Here is a 13,600-nt window from a genome sequence, read left to right on the forward strand (position 1 = left end):
GTCACAAGCTGACCAAGTGTAGACCTGTGTTGCTGGTGAGTCTCAGTTGCAAAATGTGTGTGCATCGTTTAGGAAGGACTCTGTCATTGTTGTCGTTACTATGTCATCTTATATGTTAAGTGTATTAAGGCTGCTGGAGTGCATTGCAGTCACAGATATACAGTGGGGAAAAAAAGTATTTAGTCAGTCAGCAATAGTGCAAGTTCCACCACTTAAAAAGATGAGAGGCGTCTGTAATTTACATCATAGGTAGACCTCAACTATGGGAGACAAACTGAGAAAAAAAAATCCAGAAAATCACATTGTCTGTTTTTTTTTTCATTTTATTTGCATATTATGGTGGAAAATAAGTATTTGGTCAGAAACAAAATTTCATCTCAATACTTTGTGATATATCCTTTGTTGGCAATGACAGAGGTCAAACGTTTTCTGTAAGTCTTCACAAGGTTGCCACACACTGTTGTTGGTATGTTGGCCCATTCCTCCATGCAGATCTCCTCTAGAGCAGTGATGTTTTTGGCTTTTCGCTTGGCAACACGGACTTTCAACTCCCTCCAAAGGTTTTCTATAGGGTTGAGATCTGGAGACTGGCTAGGCCACTCCAGGACCTTGAAATGCTTCTTACGAAGACACTCCTTCGTTGCCCTGGCGGTGTGCTTTGGATCATTGTCATGTTGAAAGACCCAGTCACGTTTCATCTTCAATGCCCTTGCTGATGGAAGGAGGTTTGCACTCAAAATCTCACGATACATGGCCCCATTCATTCTTTCATGTACCCGGATCAGTCGTCCTGGCCCCTTTGCAGAGAAACAGCTCCAAAGCATGATGTTTCCACCACCATGCTTTACAGTAGGTATGGTGTTTGATGGATGCAACTCAGTATTCTTTTTCCTCCAAACACGACAAGTTGTGTTTCTACCAAACAGTTCCAGTTTGGTTTCATCAGACCATAGGACATTCTCCCAAAACTCCTCTGGATCATCCAAATGCTCTCTAGCAAACTTCAGACGGGCCCGGACATGTACAGGCTTAAGCAGTGGGACACGTCTGGCACTGCAGGATCTGAGTCCATGGTGGCGTAGTGTGTTACTTATGGTAGGCCTTGTTACATTGGTCCCAGCTCTCTGCAGTTCATTCACTAGGTCCCCCCGCGTGGTTCTGGGATTTTTGCTCACCGTTCTTGTGATCATTCTGACCCCACGGGGTGGGATTTTGCGTGGAGCACCAGATCGAGGGAGATTATCAGTGGTCTTGTATGTCTTCCATTTTCTAATTATTGCTCCCACAGTTGATTTCTTCACTCCAAGCTGGTTGGCTATTGCAGATTCAGTCTTCCCAGCCTGGTGCAGGGCTACAATTTTGTATCTGGTGTCCTTTGACAGCTCTTTGGTCTTCACCATAGTGGAGTTTGGAGTCAGACTGTTTGAGTGTGTGAACAGGTGTCTTTTTATACTGATAACAAGTTTAAACAGGTGCCATTACTACAGGTAATGAGTGGAGGAAAGAGGAGACTCTTAAAGAAGAAGTTACAGGTCTGTGAGAGCCAGAAATCTTGATTGCTTGTTTCTGACCAAATACTTATTTTCCACCATAATATGCAAATAAAATGAAAAAAAAAAAGACAATGTGATTTTCTGGATTTTTTTTTCTCAGTTTGTCTCCCATAGTTGAGGTCTACCTATGATGTAAATTACAGACGCCTCTCATCTTTTTAAGTGGTGGAACTTGCACTATTGCTGACTGACTAAATACTTTTTTTCCCCACTGTAGCTGTGTCACGTGGACCCATCCTGTGTGACGCGAACAGCAGGTCGGTAACTAAAACAACAGGACGCGGCACGTGATACTGTCTTGTGTGACATGGCTCGCAGGCCGGTAACTAAAGCAAGAAGACAAGGGGTAGGGAAAGGGGACGTGGAGACCTCCTGCTCTCCCCTGAGTCAGTGTCCCTAACGCTCCTAACGCTCCCTATGCCGATTCCGCACCGGGCGCCGATCAGGATACCTAATAACCCTACCACACCCTACACCTATCCCTTGCTAGGGAGCTGGGTGGCGCAGGCACTGGCCCACCGCTGTACTAATTCACACTAAGGAAAAACACAAACAAGGAAACACCACTTCGCTTTACTCTGTTGCACTTGCTCTTTGCAACAGAGTCCACCACCAGAATGCAGCTCTCCTCCTGAAACGCTGCCACCAAGCTATGTCAGAGCTACAAGGAAATCCCCTATGACTCCTTCCACACCAGGGCTAAGACAGTGCTGCAAGGAACGTTCTCCAGCTCCTTCCTACCAGTGACTCTTTTATACCAGAGCCAGCAATCACACCTGCATTATAATCATGTGCACTTAACTAAAGACTAGAGTGCAATGACGCTCACCACCACCGGGGGCGAACTTAGAACAAAAGACACCACAGTGCAATAATCCTACTGGCCACCAGGGGCAAAAACCAAACCCTAAGCACAGCTTAGAAAAAAAAAGGTTACCTGTCCTTTTTATCTGTCCTGATCCCGCATGGATCATGACAGTACCCTCCCCCTAATGAGGGGACTCTGGACCCTCAAGACCGCTCCCCATCAGGGAACCACCAACACCAGGGATGCCCAGACCCAGAGTTCACCCCAGCAACTACCTGCATGTCAGGTTGGTGACAAACGTGCCGGCTGGTATTGGCGTCGTATGTTCTGGAGGCAACGCACATCTCCGGAGTGCTGACCTGGGGAACGGGTTGTGTATATGTATGTTTGGTATGAGCTGGTAACACTCCACAACCCACTTCCACTGGATGTTTTTTGGTGGCCACCCATACACGCTCGTTCACACACAGGTCCGGACCTGAACGTTTATTGCCACTCGTTCGTTTGTCACCACTTGGAGAACTCTTTCTGGGATTGACAACAGAGGTGTCCCCCTGTGTCACCACACTCAGACCCCCGCACTTCACCAAGGGGTACACCCCCCTCAAACCCCTTCCACCAAGAGGTCTGCGCCTCCCAGGGTTGGCCAATGGCGAGGGTTGAGACTTGCCCCTACTCTCCTGCAGCCCATCTGCTGCCCTCACCAGAGAGGAAGGGGTCCATTGAAGAGAGACGGCAGAGACAGTAGTTGCTAGGCAGCAGCCCTCACATGAGTGCCCCCAGCTGACCACTTCCCTCGCCCGCCAATCTATTACCGGGTTGTGTCTTTTCAGCCAAGGGAGGCCTAAAACAATAGGTAATGGCATTGCCTCCAAGACTTAGCATGACAAGGACTCCTCATGATGTCCTATACGCAGATGGATATTCTCTACGACCTTGGTCAAGCTCCCCTGGCTCAGTGGAACAGAGTTTAAGGCCTGGACGCTTATAGGCTGGGCTAGCGTCCTACACCTCAGACCATGAGTCTGGACAAAGCGAGCATCCACCAGGCTGACTCCTGCTCCACTGTCCACAAACACCGGTATCACCTCCGGTAACCCGCCAGCCAAGATCTCTGCTGACATAGTACCTTGGGAGGGCAAATTGGAGGAAATGTATACTCCCTGGTCGCCTCCCTCCAAGCGACCAGGGGAATGCGGCTTCTCAGATGGCACAGATAATTGGGCGTGCAATGGGCAAGCCTTCAGTATATGACCAGTCTGCCCACAGAACAAACATGCCGACACCACTCCCCGAACTGTAGGCAGGCCTGAACACACACTAGCACCTCCTACTGTTAGGAGTGGCGGAAGGCACTAAATAAAAATTATAAATAAAGTGCCTTCGCCACCCGGGGTCCACCGTGCGGCAGATGGTAAGACCGCTGCTAGGAGATGGCAGAATATGAGGCGGTAAAGTGCACGGGGTTAACGTCACCCTGGTGCACTGGGCAAGCTCAGTTTAGCTCACAGAGCTGCCAGGATAAACAGAAATGCAAAAGTGCTGAGTCTGTTTAACTCACAGAGGCTCAGCTACACAGACGCGGTAACTGGTCACAGGAGAGGCGTGAGCTGACGGCACCAACTCCGTCTAGACCTACCGTATATGTCTGTGACAGAGACGTCGCAACTGCGAACGTACACTGTGCTGCTACAGCAGCGCGGCAGGAACGCAACCGCTAAGAAAACGCTGCTATCAGGCAAGCGCAATATGGACGCTAGGCTGCTGAGGCAAGGATGCAAATGGCACGCTGGCACTGTAACTGACTAAGACCGACACACTGTCACCATTCGTAATAACCGAGGGAAGGGGTTTCATAATAAGTCAGTCACCAGTCCATGCATCCATCACCATACACACACAGCATAATATGCTACACTAGCGCATGGCGGAACGGCCATGCACACTTTTTATAGCGCACAGGACCTTCCGGAAATCTCCAGGAGTCCAGGAAGAGCCAATAGGATCCGGAGCGGGACCTGAGCACCTGACTCCCGAAGTCCAATAGGAACTCGTCCCGTGAGCATGCCCAATAGATGGAATAAAGGACTTAGCCTCTGGAGACAGTTGTTGTGAGACAATCTCCTCAGCAATCCCTTCTGCTGCAGCAGATGGGCAAGAGACTGCAGCATGTGAGAATCTGGGTTTCTGTATAGACGTGTCAGAAACCAGATTCCTAACACCTACTTGCATAGGTTAGTCTGGAGACTTGGCACGCACTGGGCAGGCTCTCATGAAATGGCCCAGCTTCCCACAGCAAAAGCATACCCCCTCACGACGACGAGCCACAGACACCCCTTTTTTTGTACCAACAACACCGGGCTGTCTGGGTTCCTCCGTCCGCACTGGTGGGTCCTCCTCCTTAGCGAAGAAATCAGGGGGCATATTTTATGTACAGTGGACCGCTCCCCATCAGGGAACCACCAACACCAGGGATGCCCAGACCCAGAGTTCACCCCAGCAACTACCTGCATGTCAGGTTGGTGACAAACGTGCCGGCTGGTATTGGCGTCGTATGTTCTGGAGGCAACGCACATCTCCGGAGTGCTGACCTGGGGAACGGGTTGTGTATATGTATGTTTGGTATGAGCTGGTAACACTCCACAACCCACTTCCACTGGATGTTTTTTGGTGGCCACCCATACACGCTCGTTCACACACAGGTCCGGACCTGAACGTTTATTGCCACTCGTTCGTTTGTCACCACTTGGAGAACTCTTTCTGGGATTGACAACAGAGGTGTCCCCCTGTGTCACCACACTCAGACCCCCGCACTTCACCAAGGGGTACACCCCCCTCAAACCCCTTCCACCAAGAGGTCTGCGCCTCCCAGGGTTGGCCAATGGCGAGGGTTGAGACTTGCCCCTACTCTCCTGCAGCCCATCTGCTGCCCTCACCAGAGAGGAAGGGGTCCATTGAAGAGAGACGGCAGAGACAGTAGTTGCTAGGCAGCAGCCCTCACACGAGTGCCGCCAGCTGACCACTTCCCTCGCCCGCCAATCTATTACCGGGTTGTGTCTTTTCAGCCAAGGGAGGCCTAAAACAATAGGTAATGGCATTGCCTCCAAGACTTAGCATGACAAGGACTCCTCATGATGTCCTATACGCAGATGGATATTCTCTACGACCTTGGTCAAGCTCCCCTGGCTCAGTGGAACAGAGTTTAAGGCCTGGACGCTTATAGGCTGGGCTAGCGTCCTACACCTCAGACCATGAGTCTGGACAAAGCGAGAATCCACCAGGCTGACTCCTGCTCCACTGTCCACAAACACCGGTATCACCTCCGGTAACCCGCCAGCCAAGATCTCTGCTGACATAGTACCTTGGGAGGGCAAATTGGAGGAAATGTATACTCCCTGGTCGCCTCCCTCCAAGCGACCAGGGGAATGCGGCTTCTCAGATGGCACAGATAATTGGGCGTGCAATGGGCAAGCCTTCAGTATATGACCAGTCTGCCCACAGAACAAACATGCCGACACCACTCCCCGAACTGTAGGCAGGCCTGAACACACACTAGCACCTCCTACTGTTAGGAGTGGCGGAAGGCACTAAATAAAAATTATAAATAAAGTGCCTTCGCCACCCGGGGTCCACCGTGCGGCAGATGGTAAGACCGCTGCTAGGAGATGGCAGAATATGAGGCGGTAAAGTGCACGGGGTTAACGTCACCCTGGTGCACTGGGCAAGCTCAGTTTAGCTCACAGAGCTGCCAGGATAAACAGAAATGCAAAAGTGCTGAGTCTGTTTAACTCACAGAGGCTCAGCTACACAGACGCGGTAACTGGTCACAGGAGAGGCGTGAGCTGACGGCACCAACTCCGTCTAGACCTACCGTATATGTCTGTGACAGAGACGTCGCAACTGCGAACGTACACTGTGCTGCTACAGCAGCGCGGCAGGAACGCAACCGCTAAGAAAACGCTGCTATCAGGCAAGCGCAATATGGACGCTAGGCTGCTGAGGCAAGGATGCAAATGGCACGCTGGCACTGTAACTGACTAAGACCGACACACTGTCACCATTCGTAATAACCGAGGGAAGGGGTTTCATAATAAGTCAGTCACCAGTCCATGCATCCATCACCATACACACACAGCATAATATGCTACACTAGCGCATGGCGGAACGGCCATGCACACTTTTTATAGCGCACAGGACCTTCCGGAAATCTCCAGGAGTCCAGGAAGAGCCAATAGGATCCGGAGCGGGACCTGAGAACCTGACTCCCGAAGTCCAATAGGAACTCGTCCCGTGAGCATGCCCAATAGATGGAATAAAGGACTTAGCCTCTGGAGACAGTTGTTGTGAGACAATCTCCTCAGCAATCCCTTCTGCTGCAGCAGATGGGCAAGAGACTGCAGCATGTGAGAATCTGGGTTTCTGTATAGACGTGTCAGAAACCAGATTCCTAACACCTACTTGCATAGGTTAGTCTGGAGACTTGGCACGCACTGGGCAGGCTCTCATGAAATGGCCCAGCTTCCCACAGCAAAAGCATACCCCCTCACGACGACGAGCCACAGACACCCCTTTTTTTGTACCAACAACACCGGGCTGTCTGGGTTCCTCCGTCCGCACTGGTGGGTCCTCCTCCTTAGCGAAGAAATCAGGGGGCATATTTTATGTACAGTGGGGAAAAAAAGTATTTAGTCAGTCAGCAATAGTGCAAGTTCCACCACTTAAAAAGATGAGAGGCGTCTGTAATTTACATCATAGGTAGACCTCAACTATGGGAGACAAACTGAGAAAAAAAATCCAGAAAATCACATTGTCTGTTTTTTTTTTCATTTTATTTGCATATTATGGTGGAAAATAAGTATTTGGTCAGAAACAAAATTTCATCTCAATACTTTGTGATATATCCTTTGTTGGCAATGACAGAGGTCAAACGTTTTCTGTAAGTCTTCACAAGGTTGCCACACACTGTTGTTGGTATGTTGGCCCATTCCTCCATGCAGATCTCCTCTAGAGCAGTGATGTTTTTGGCTTTTCACTTGGCAACACAGACTTTCAACTCCCTCCAAAGGTTTTCTATAGGGTTGAGATCTGGAGATTGGCTAGGCCACTCCAGGACCTTGAAATGCTTCTTACGAAGCCACTCCTTCGTTGCCCTGGTGGTGTGCTTTGGATCATTGTCATGTTGAAAGACCCAGTCACGTTTCATCTTCAATGCCCTTGCTGATGGAAGGAGGTTTGCACTCAAAATCTCACGATACAAGGTCCCATTCATTCTTTCATGTACCCGGATCAGTCGTCCTGGCCCCTTTGCAGAGAAACAGCCCCAAAGCATGATGTTTCCACCACCATGCTTTACAGTAGGTATGGTGTTTTATGGATGCAACTCAGTATTCTTTTTCCTCCAAACACGACAAGTTGTGTTTCTACCAAACAGTTCCAGTTTGGTTTCATCAGGCCATAGGACATTACCCCAAAACTCCTCTGGATCATCCAAATGCTCTCTAGCAAACTTCAGACGGGCCCGGATATGTACAGGCTTAAGCAGTGGGACACGTCTGGCACTGCAGGATCTGAGTCCATGGTGGCGTAGTGTGTTACTTATGGTAGGCCTTGTTACATTAGTCCCAGCTCTCTGCAGTTCATTCACTAGGTCCCCCCGCGTGGTTCTGGGATTTTTGCTCACCGTTCTTGTGATCATTCTGACCCCACGGGGTGGGATTTTGCGTGGAGCACCAGATCGAGGGAGATTATCAGTGGTCTTGTATGTCTTCCATTTTCTAATTATTGCTCCCACAGTTGATTTCTTCACTCCAAGCTGGTTGGCTATTGCAGATTCAGTCTTCCCAGCCTGGTGCAGGGCTACAATTTTGTTTCTGGTGTCCTTTGACAGCTCTTTGGTCTTCACCATAGTGGAGTTTGGAGTCAGACTGTTTGAGGGTGTGCACAGGTGTCTTTTTATACTGATAACAAGTTTAAACAGGTGCCATTACTACAGGTAATGAGTGGAGGAAAGAGGAGACTCTTAAAGAAGAAGTTACAGGTCTGTGAGAGCCAGAAATCTCGATTGCTTGTTTCTGACCAAATACTTATTTTCCACCATAATATGCAAATAAAATGAAAAAAAAAACAGACAATGTGATTTTCTGGATTTTTTTTTCTCAGTTTGTCTCCCATAGTTGAGGTCTACCTATGATGTAAATTACAGACGCCTCTCATCTTTTTAAGTGGTGGAACTTGCACTATTGCTGACTGACTAAATACTTTTTTGCCCCACTGTATGTCTCTCCCTAAGGTGTCTATCCACCCAGATGGCAAGGGACATGGCGGCCTCCAGCGACCTGGGGGCGGCGTACTGCACCAGAGTATCCTGCAACTTTGGAGACAGACCATGCACAAATTGACTCCTAAGTGCAGGGTCATTCCACTGAGTGTTAGTGGCTCACCTCCTAAACTCTGAGCAGTACTCCTCAGCAACCCGGGCTCCCTGTTTACACCTACGGAGTCGGGATTCCGCCAGGGCGACGCCATCAGGATCCCCATACACTAGCGCCTAAGCCGCAAAAACTCATCCATGGACACCAATGATGGAGAATCGTCCGGTAATGAGAAGGCCCAGGATTGGGGATCCCCTTTAAGAAGGGACATAATGATTCCCACCCGTTGCTCTTCACTCCCTGAGGAACGAGGGTGCAGCCTGAAATATGTTGAATCTATTTTTATTGAAAGAAAAATCAAATAGATAGACAGAGTAAACAAAATAAACATACAAAATGGTAAAGATTGTACATCATCTGAACAATTTCACATTATAACAATCCCTTATAACTTTATCACATCTGCTTAAGGTAAAGTTTCGCATTTTCTGAATAGAATGCATGTTGAGTATACCCAGATCCACTGTCGCTACCTAAGTTCCACCCGAATGATTGGCCCTTAGTATTAATTAACCTCACCATATGGGTTGCATTAAACATTCTGCTTACATAAAATGGTGCAGCCAGGGGAGTAAACCTTCCTCTCATTATCTTAATTCTTAATACAATAGATGGACAGGAACAGTGCAGTAGCGATGGTTCGAAATATCTTTTACATTCCTCAGTGGGGGTGTGTTATAGAAAGAAGGAGAGAGAAGGAAAAAAGAGGGGGAAGAAAGAACACAAAAATTATAATTGGAACGTTTAGGGGTAGTAAAGAAGGGAGAATGTGGGGGGAAGGGGAGAAAGAGGGGAATTGGGCGCTAGACTCCCGATCCGGCCCCTAAGAAGCCTCCTCGACCAGTCGAGGCAGCCCAGCAGTTTCTTTGAACAAGATCCACGGACGCCAAGTACGAATCAAGCGGAAGTTGTCCCCCTCCATCTCGGCCATCAGCTCTTCCATTCGGAAAATTTCTGCAAATTCTGACACCCATTCCGCCATGGTTGGCGGTGATGTTGCCCTCCAATGGCGTGGGATTACCATACATGCTGCAGTTATACAAAATCTGAGAATGCTCCGTTTCTGAGCTGATATGGAGCCTGGGAGGATCGAGAGGATGGTGACTTGTGGGGAAGGGGGGACATCATCACCAGTAATTGTTTGATAAGCCAGAAACACTCTCTTCCAGAAGGGCTGTATCGCGGAGCACAGCCACCATATATGGTATAGTGTGCCCCTCTCAGTTCCACACCGCCAACAAGTGTCCTCCACCGACGGAAAGATAGACTTTAATCTAACGGGGGACAAATACCATCTGGTCAGTATCTTAAAATTTTTCTCCTGTGCGTCCCCGGCCGGGGACATTTTATGTGTAAATAGGTAGGCTTTGTTAAGATCCTCTACCGAGAATCTACATCCCATCTCCTCCTCCCATGCCCGGATATAGCTCGGGATCGTCTCCGAGTTCTCAACATGGAGCTCTCTATATAATAGAGAGATCAAGTGGGAAGGGGATTCTTGTTGCTGTAATAAGTTTTCCAGTCTTGTCTCGGGGAGGCGAGATGTATGACCAGCTATGTGGCTCTGAACAAACGATCTCAACTGATTATATTCCATCCAAGAGAGCCTCTCAGTGGGAAACTGATCTTGTAGAGACCCCAAAGATGGAATATCTCCTCCCACCAGTACTTGCCCCAAGAGTAAATCAGAACTAATATGCCAGCCCAAGAAGCGGTCCCTGAAACGTCCTGGAGGAAAGTCTGGGTTGCCAAAAATTGGTGTCAACGGGTTCAGGGCACTGATTAATCCCTTCTTAATTTTTATGCGATTCCATAGTTGTAATGTCTCCTGTACCAAAAAACCGGTCGATCCCTCAGAGCCGCTTGCCGCAAAATCACAGCATAGGATCCAAGGGAGGTGTCTTAAGGGAATGTCAAAGGATGTCTGTTCCAGTTGGACCCATTGTTTAGAGCGATGGCTGTATCGCCAGTCAAACAGACGTACTAATGTGGATGCCCTATGATAAAGTTCTAAGTCAGGGAGGCCTGCACCGCCTCTGGACTTTGGAGCAGTCAGACTGGCATATTTTAAACGGGGCCTAGAAGCCTGCCAAACAAATTGGATCAGTGCGGATCTGATGGTCTGGAAGAATGCCTTCGGCGGAGTGATCGGGACCGCCTGAAACAAATACAGAAATCTGGGAAGAACATCCATCTTGAAAGAATTCATCCTCCCAAACCATGAGATATTTTTTTGTCCGTATTCCCTCAAACGCCTCAGGGTCGATTCCAGAAGGGGTAAATAATTGAGTTTATAAAGGTCGGTCATGTCAGTAGGAATTTGAACGCCCAAATATTGAATAGCTCCGTTCTTACATCTAAAGGGGAAATTCCCCATTGTTCTCGTAAGTTCTGCTTGTCCCAAGGATATGTTAAGGGCTTCAGTTTTCTGAAGATTTATTTTAAAAGTACTGACTGCACCATATTTTCTAAACTCCATCATTAGCGATGGGAGGGAAATGTGTGGCTGAGATATATACAATAAAAGGTCATCCGCATAAAGAGAAACCTTATAATGGACACGGTCCACCCATAGACTGTGTACACTGGGGTTCTTCCTAATTGCTACTGCCAAATGTTCCATGACCACCGTGTATAAGAGGGGTGACAAAGGGCATCCCTGTCATGTGTCGTTTCCGATAACTATAGGGTCTGACAATGCGCCATTGACCCTAACTCTCGCCAAAGGGCTGGAATATAGAGCCGCAATTCTTTGTAGGAAGCGGCTCCCCAGGCCTATCTGTCGTAAGGCCGAAAACATGAACCCCCAGTGTACCCGGTCAAAGGCTTTCTCTGCGTCAATCGACAGTAGTGCCATTGGTTTATTTTTTATTTTAGCATGTGCAGTCAGGATGAGGGTCTTGTTTATCCCGTCTCTCGCCTCCCTTCCTCGTACAAACCCCACCTGATCCGAGTGTACAGCCAAAGGCAGAAGGGGAGCCAGTCTGTTGGCCAAAATTTTTGCGTAAAGTTTCACATCCACTTTAATGAGTGATATCGGACAGTAATTGGTCACCACCGTAGGGTCCTTACCCGGTTTCGGTATCACTGTGATGAAAGCCTCTAAAGATTGTGGAACAAATGGGGCCTCGCCGGTAATGGAATTAAAGACCTGTGTCATAGTGGGGCTAAGTTGTTCCCGAAACATTTTGTAAAAATGAGGGGAAAAGCAGTCCGGTCCCGGGCTCTTACCGGCCGTAGTGCTCTGAATAACCTCATCAATCTCCTCCATGGTGAAATCAGTTTCTAATGGTTCTGTTAGGTCTGTAGTCAGTGTCGGAAGTGCGGTATCGTGTATGTAAGACTCGATTTGCGGTTGGGGGTCCAGGGGTGACCGAGAGAGGTCACCTCCGTTTATGTTGTACAATGCGTGGTAATATCGTCTCATTATGTCTAGGATTTCGGTTGGCTTCGACGTCGCCTGTCCATGTTGCTTCTGAAGGGATGGAATATATGAGGTCTGACAACGTGGATGTAAAAATCTAGCCAGCATATGTCCACATTTATTAGCTTGGCCATATAAGAGACTTTTAAAACGATTTCTATGAATAAAGGACTTCACATTTAACAGGGTCTTCAGGTCGTCTCTACATTTGATCAAGTCACTTTGTGTCTCTGCTCTTAAGTAATTCTTGTGATTCGTCTCCAGCATTAGAATTTTTTCCGTAAGATCCCTAATTTCCTTATTTTTCATTTGTTTCAGACGGGAACCATGTTTAATAAGTACTCCTCTAAGGACACATTTAAGAGTTTCCCATTTGATGGGCATAGCGGTGTCGTCATGTGTGTGATCTTGTAAAAATGTTGTTATGGTAGTTTTAACGTCAGCTACACATGTAGGATCTTTTCAAAGATTATCGTTCAGTCTCCACGTCCACTGCCTCGTCCCTGAATCAGGGGGGCTGATGTCCAGAAAGACTGGGGCATGATCCGACCACAGAAAACTACCAATAGTCGGTTTTGGATGCCAAGCCAGCGCACAGTGGCTAAGAAGAAAAAAATCTATTCTACTATACGAGTCATGCGGTGTGGAGAAGAACGTGTAATCCTTCACATTGGGGTTAAGGAGTCTCCATACATCGGTGAGGTGCAGGTCATGAAGGTCTTTCTTCAAAGAGGCCATCTGTCGGGGAGAGAGGTAGGACCTCGCCGTCGTAGAGTCTAGTGTCGGGTTAAGAGTCAAATTAAAGTCCCCCCCCAGGATAATAACCCCGTCAGCAAAATCAGCTAAAGTCTTTAAAAAAGACAGCTCGAATTTGATCCCTGCCGGGGGCGTACCATCCCGCTATGGTATACTTTGTTGAAAAAATCTGGATCTTCAAGATCACATACCTCCCCTCCGTGTCAACCAGTGTGTCTAGTATAGTATGTTGGAGGGACTTGTGGAGTGAAATAGAAACCCCTCGCGATCGTGAATCCGGGTTGGCGCTGTGGAACCATGATGTGTAATAGCGGTTGGATATATTAGGAACATGTCCGATCTTAAAATGTGTTTCTTGTAATATCAATACATTAACTTTTTTTTTGTGCATACCGTACAGAACTTGTGACCGTTTGTGGCGTGTTAAAGCCCCTGACATTTAAGGAGCCCAATGTGATCTTTGGTGTGGTAGTCTTACCAGGCATCTTATCTGTAGTCTAGGGTCGAGAGAATCAGGCCTCCTCCAAAGGGGTGGGTCCGTTCCGGGGTCCAGCGCCCGCTGTGGGAGGGGGAAAGGCTAGTGGGGCGAGGTTAGGGTAAACACAAAGGGTAGACAAGGAGTCAGAAA

The sequence above is a fragment of the Dendrobates tinctorius genome, unplaced genomic scaffold (genome assembly GCF_039654945.1).
Source record: "Dendrobates tinctorius isolate UK_male_01 unplaced genomic scaffold, ASM3965494v1 ptg000036l, whole genome shotgun sequence".
Lineage (NCBI taxonomy): Eukaryota > Metazoa > Chordata > Amphibia > Anura > Dendrobatidae > Dendrobates > Dendrobates tinctorius.